Source organism: Morone saxatilis, unplaced genomic scaffold, assembly GCF_004916995.1.
Source record: "Morone saxatilis isolate NCDOM2014 unplaced genomic scaffold, NCSU_SB_2.0 Contig3, whole genome shotgun sequence".
NCBI classification, from domain to species: domain Eukaryota; kingdom Metazoa; phylum Chordata; class Actinopteri; family Moronidae; genus Morone; species Morone saxatilis.
In genome coordinates this window covers 21,915,951-21,923,011 of record NW_023339873.1, presented here as the reverse complement: position 1 = coordinate 21,923,011, position 7,061 = coordinate 21,915,951, and the positions used below count along the sequence as shown (strand labels likewise).

Below are 7,061 nucleotides of genomic sequence, written 5' to 3'. Positions count from 1 at the left end.
TGAGTGAATGTGTGTGAAAGGGGGAATGTGGCACATAGTGTAAAAGCGCTTTGAGTGGTCAGAAGACTAGAAAGGCGCTATACAAGTACAGGTCCATTTACCATTTACCACCCACTTCCAATTTAATTTAAGCCCCACATCCAGTTTTTCCCCTATCCCAGATTGCGAATACAGATACAGATAATGGTGTATTCGCTCATAACTAACAAATGTCAAATTACTGCTGTTTCCTTTAACTAAACAATTCACGGGTGTAAAATTGCTAAAATTGAAATTCCAAAATTGCTACATGTAACCCCTGCTAATTAACAAATAGCAACTTTATTTTTATGTAACCTTTAGAGATGTTGTGCCCCTCACATTTTACAAACTGCATCTTTTAAAAAGAAACATTTCAAAGAGAGAGCAATACATACTGTATATTGTCAACTTACATCAACAAATTGCCCGCATGATTTAGGCATGAAGAAAAGAATTTACAAAGGAAAAGTTGTGTAAGAATGTTGGATAGCCGCTTGGTACCGTTAAAGATCATTTTTATCCATTGTAGATTGTGTTCTATCTTATAACACGACGGTACAGGGAGGCAACAACACATACATCCACACCACATAACATAAAAAATAAACACCATAATTCTGTTTTTTATGTTTTGTTTTTTCCTGGTAAATAATTTGTTTTTACATAAAAAATGTGTATCTACATTTTTTTCTTCTCATTGCAATAGACTTCAATAGTATCTAAAATCTATCCATGTTACAGTTTTTTGCTTAAATTGTCATTTGTTCTTTAGTGTAGAATGGATGGATGACTTTATATTTTAATATCTCTAAAGACAAGGGAGAAGGTGAAGAAGGGGCGGGACCTATGAACATACTACATAGGAAATGAGGGTGATGAAGGTGACAGTGTAAGTCAGTTGCCATGTCCATGTAAAGGCAGTACGAAGCGGTCGGGCGGCATTAGAGCTTTTGGCTGTAAGGAAGGGATGGGGATATACAAACAATGAGCAATATACATGCCCATCTACAGAAAAGAACAGAAGAACTCTAACACTGACAAGTCTGACAAACCCTAAACTGCAACTTCTTAGCCATGCAATTCATTTGTTTTTTGTCTTACAGTCAAAATATTATTCAGCAAAGACTAAATTGTTTTGTCAAAATAGATTTAAAAAAATCAGGAAAATGGAAGATATGGGAGAAGTGGATCTGGAACTGCTCCACCTACTAATTTGTGGGCTTGGGCATACATAAAAAGAAGACGTTAAGTTGATTGTGCTGCTGTTTTGAATTTTGACTCTTTTTACATACAATATTTCTCAGGAAAGCACACTATGGCCAATAAATTACACAAGTTAGTCAGTGAAGTAGTTCCAAATGCCAAAAAGTCAAATTATATCAAAAAATATTTCACACTCTGATCTAAAGATTATCTGATTGACAAAAAAACAAACCAAACATACTTAATAAGCCAAAAACCATAATCAGAACCAAATGAGTGATCAATTGGATAGATACAAAAAATACAACCAGTCAAAACTATCAAATGAAATATGTTAAGATGAAAGAACAAAGCCATTTAAAATTTTGCACACACTGCAACCAGATGCACACAATAGAAAACAGACACTGCTGAGAGAGGCACTCGACTGGAGGGCGGGCTCCTCTCTCACGTGTTTCTGGATGACAAATCTATCTGTAATGTTAGTCTTTAAACATGAAGCGGCCGTGCAGTCTGGGTGTACATCAGAGAGAGACGGTACTGGCTGAGAATGGGTTATTCTTTATTACTTTTTTTTTTTGGTTTTGTTTTAGTCGTACTGCAGGATGTTGATGCATGCTTAAAGTAAGTTGCATTTAGGGAAAGTAGAAAAGAAACAACACAGCAAAACTGCGGGCAGGTAAGACTGACCAATGTTAGAAAAAATAGGAGACGGACACTGTGTCCCAATCCCTTACTATAACCCAATAGTTAATTAAGTTCAACAGTTTGTACTGGCAAGGAACAACATGTGATACTCATGATGTGTGTGTAGACAGACTTAAAGCTACAGCCAATTCTCCTCTATTTCTGTTGTGCATTGCGACACAATCACCACAGTCAAAATGAAGTAAATTCAGTACACTAACTGACATGTTTGAGTATACATTTTGTCACTTTTCCAGCGGAAATGCACTACACACCCCATCTCCCCCCTCCCCCAAAATAATAAATAAATAAGAAAATAAGAACGTGTAGTAGTATGCAATTGGGACACAGCTTAATTTAACTAATAGCAGAGGGGAAGAGGAAAGAAATCAAAACACAGAACATATATTAATAATATTTTGTCATGTACTATATGTGAAATGCAATTTATTCAGGATTCAATTATGAGAAAAGGTCAAAGGACGAGATTGAAGCTGATATCCATAACATTGTGCAGGCTGTCACAACGTGCAAAGCAAAACTTGCAATCAGATTAGATACTGCTGAATTTGATGGATGAAAATACAATTAACATGTAAACGGCTCAGTCGTTAGCACTGTGACAGTTATCTGACACAACAGCCAACTAGATGCCAGTATTTTTTACCTCGCCAGGGTAAAAGTTCTACACATGTGCCAAAACAGGCGCCAACATTGTGTCCTATGGTAGTAAAGTAAAAAGCACTTAGATGAGGAGAACACAAAAAAACATAATGAAAAATATCACAGATACCAGCTTTAACCCCTACAGTGTCCTTTGACATATAATTCCATATTTTGCCTAATGCAACCCACATGGTTCTTCCATGTAGGGAAGAATACAACCGGAGAGGAATTCCATAAGATGGCACATGTCTGACTAGTCTATGCTAAAGTTAAAACTAACGGAGACCAGTGGTTGCTACACATCAGGAAAAACTATTTTATAAACATATGGCTTGCTTTAGACAATGAGTGATTTATGTTTGTGTGATTGGTTACAGATGCCATATATGATCTGTTTTTTGTTCTGCTGAGTCTCTTTACCAATTGTGATTTAAAACATTGTTCACTGAATTTGTGAAAAACACAAGTTCTGTGAAACCACAAGCATAAAGGTGGTGTTTTAACACTGTGTGTAAAAACTATTTAATGAAAACTCTTTGACTCCTCCAAAGGTTTCCTTAACAGTGTCCCATATTTTCTAACTAAAACATAGCCATATATTTAATAAAATAACTTGTTATTATATTGTTGAGAACCATTCATTGTTAATATTTTTTTAAACATTGTTTTAGCTTTTAGTAATTTTAAAGTGACACTGACTTAATTTTCTGTTTGTACTGTAAAAACAAAATACCAAAGTCTGCTCTGTGTGCAGCTGAGTAGAGCCACTGAAACTGCTGTTTGTATTTATTTCCACCAAACCAGAGTTTGTGACTGTTGGAACAGTGGAAAGGATAACAAAGATGGTTTTGGTGAGTTTTATTTGGTTTCTGTCCACTTTGGATGAAGTTACGATGACATGGCATTTTTGTCTATGGAGTGTGAGAACAATATTACGGCTGTATAATGTTGTCTGACACTTAGAATCAATGTCTTTAGGGTACACTTTACACTGCAAAATGATTGTATTTATAAAATAAAAATATTTTTTTCTTTTAGAACAGTAGTTTAACTCTTATTAGATGGTTGTAATATTTATGATTGCAGTTTTCCCCTGAACGGCACAAAACATTTTTGTAGGAAAAAAAGCCTCTATAAAGAGTTACAATACAGCACTGCACCAGCAGTGTCTGATTTATTACCAAAAACACTGCTTCATTCCATGTATTGAAGCTGCATTGAACTGCGTCTCTTTAATAAGTTGCACTTTGACCTTTGTCATTCTCTGTGGCAGGGAGGCAGTGATCAAACTCTTTTCCAGTGGTTTAAACAGTTAATGACTGTATTGAACATAGGAATATTGTTTATAAAATGTGGTTTATTGAACTTGCATTTATCTTTTTTATTGAACTAGTATACTTATTTTGAATTGAATTGAATTGAATTATGCATGACTGATATTATATTATAGATATTATAAAATTAAAGTACTTCAAGTCTTCAAAATGTGGGCGTATTACTAATCATTAGCCATGGGATTTTTTAGCACCAATATCATATTGTATAAATCAGACTATGGTCTTCAAGAAAAACTATGGAACCTGTTTACTTGCTAATTAAATATCAAACAGTTTACAGTATTACACAATTTAAGAACCCTTTTTAATGGCCATCTTATGAAATGAATTGAAAGGAAAGGAGAGCACGACAGATTTACAACAGAGAACAGAATCACTTGATAACTTCTCCAGACAAACCAGACAACAGCCACACTGACAAAATAAAGACAGTGTGGGGTAAGATAGACGACATTCAATGATGCTGCAATCGCAAAAATGGTTTCCAACTTAAAACACGAATGCAGACAAAGCAACCAAGTTAGACTAAATACGGGGGCATGGAGTCAAGGACCAATCAAAAAGCATGCAAAGAAATGATCAGAGGTCACCCTGAAGAGAATGATTTGAAGAGTTTGCTAAATCAATGATTGCTTAAGAGAAAAATCAAAGTGTAAAATACAAGAATTTGTGGCAAAAGAAATGTTTTCATGCCATCTACACCGAAATGTGTTCAAATGGACCACAGAATTAGCGAGCAGTATATGAAGGAAAGGGATTGGAAGACTGATGAACTGAAGAATTAGGAGGGTGCAGCGGTTTTATTTACAACTGCAGTTACATTTGGAACTCTCTGCCTTCACAACATAAAATTTGATGGCAAGAAAATATTTTTTTTGCCTTATTTGCTGTAAAAACAGAAATAGGGATGTTTTCATTAAAAGCCACATGTTACGAAGCCGCATGGTACCCCAGAACATATGTGGAAACAATGATCACCCACCAAAACGTCATGCCACTCATGATGAGGCCAAAATACAAGAATGTGTTTTTGGATAATTGGCGAATAGACGGGAATGATATCTCGATAAAAGAAACATGTAGAAAACACAAAAATAAAAACAAGAAATAGCATTGACTCTCAAAATGATACAACAAAGGAAATTTCAAATCAAAGCATGCCACTGTCAACGTCAAAGTGATGTTAGGGTTAGAATGTCGTGAATTTCTGTGTAAACACATGATTGGATGACTGGGGCCCTGTCTTTGTCTTTCTTCACAAATCCCCATGAATCTCAGGCTACAAAGCACAACTTTAAACCCATTTACACCACAACCTTTCACATACTCTTTAAAAAAATTTGGGAATGACCTCCTAGAGGGAGAAACCTACTGGCGGTCAGCAGCATATTTTCTTGTGAAATATCATAGAATAGCTCAGTGTCATTTTAGAATAAGAATATAGAATAAATATTCTTGAGCTTTAAGTCTGGTTGCATGGTGAGTAGGGCCTTAATAGAAAAAAATATAATGGTTTCCTGTGTCTGTATTATAATGTATTATAGGCAAGTTTGTCTGTCTGTGTCCCTTACTGTTTTATATTTAATATTTTGTACTGTTTTACGTCTGTCAGAGAGAGAGAGTTTTTGGATTTACTGTAGCAGGAAGGTTTTTACAGGTAATATACAGTTTGTCTTTATCCTACAGAAGCCCTAAGAGGCAAGTGAAAACATCCTGGGGATCTATTTTCTAAGTCAGATCCAAACAGTTTTCCTAATGTGTTTATAACTTAAGAACAAATTATGAAAATGAAAAATTTCCATCCGTGAAAATCAGTGGGGGAAAAAGTTTGCCAGGTGAAAACAACATTTTTTGTTGTTGTAATACTCATCTCAGCCACAAGAGTCTGAAGTGCACCACTACTCCATTTTATAAACAGGACTAAAGTATTCATATTTTCTTCAAGGCGAGTTTTGATTTCAATTAAAATACACTTGTTACATAACTTGCTAACACAATATATGTACCTTGGGTTTAGAGGGCAAGAAAATGAATAAGTCCTATATAGAACATGGGGTGCACTTCAGCCTCTTGTGAGTATTAAAACAATTACCTGACAAAAAAAATTCACCTGCCACTTTCCACTTGTTTTCACAGGTGAAAAAAAAAGTTACTTGTAAGTAACTACCTGCCAAAACTTTCCCCATGTTTCACAGAAAACATTAAGAAAATTCGAATGGGAAAAAGGTTTTTTCACCTGTTCTTAAGTCATACACACAGGAGAGAAAACAATTTAGATCAGACTTGGAAAATCTATTGCCAGAATTTTTTTTCTCACTTTCCTCTCAGGGCCTCCATATTATGCCCAGCTTGAATTACTAAAGCTGACATGGCATTTCCACCCAACAGCAGCAAAGGTGTTGGATTTGCTGTCTAGGTGGATATTATGGATTAAATTACTTATGAGATATATCAAATAAGCATTATTTTGAATTCTGATGTGTATTTTTTAATGGGCAATAGAAACTTGAACATGTTAAAACTAAAAGCCAGTTGTGTGACATGCTTGCTGTTAAAAATGACCATCACTAAAATATGGAAATTCCCAAATTCTTTCAAACTGATTCTCTCAGTTATCACAATGCTTAAACATTTTAGAATTTTTTAATATTTAAATACAAAAAAGACAGAATAACAAGTACACCTAAAAGCAAAAGTATGACCCAAACAAAAGAAGAAAAACTTGTACACAGAAATTCAATGATATCTGTTCTCTATTACATGTACCAATGCAAGCTGATAAATATGGAAAAACACAAATTAAAACCAAAAGTAAAATATGTCACTGTAGACCAGACAGCACGCTGCATTTTAGCAGAAAACGTGTCAAAACAAAGGCTGTCAAAATGTATTGTAAAGTATAAATGGAAATCAGTAGAGCAGTGAATGGCAGGAGCAGTGGACTTAAACACAATGTGAAACATTTTGCAGCATCAATGCAGAGAACATGGTCCAGCATCATACAAATTTTGTTTGTTTGTGATGATGTACTAACCCTTGTTATTCCTCTCCACAGGCAAAATTTGTATGTATATTAGTGACCATGTTAACCACTTTGGACGACCCCATGTGCAAGTGTAGCTCATGATATTAATGACCTTCTGTTGT

At 35.0% G+C, this 7,061-nt stretch overlaps 1 protein-coding gene across 2 annotated transcripts in view; it reads right to left on the bottom strand.

The window, feature by feature from the left end:
* Window positions 1-7,061, bottom strand: part of LOC118337458 (neurexin-3a) — a gene marked incomplete at its 5' end in the record, with an annotated part of 77,316 nt that overhangs the window by 5,399 nt on the left and 64,856 nt on the right.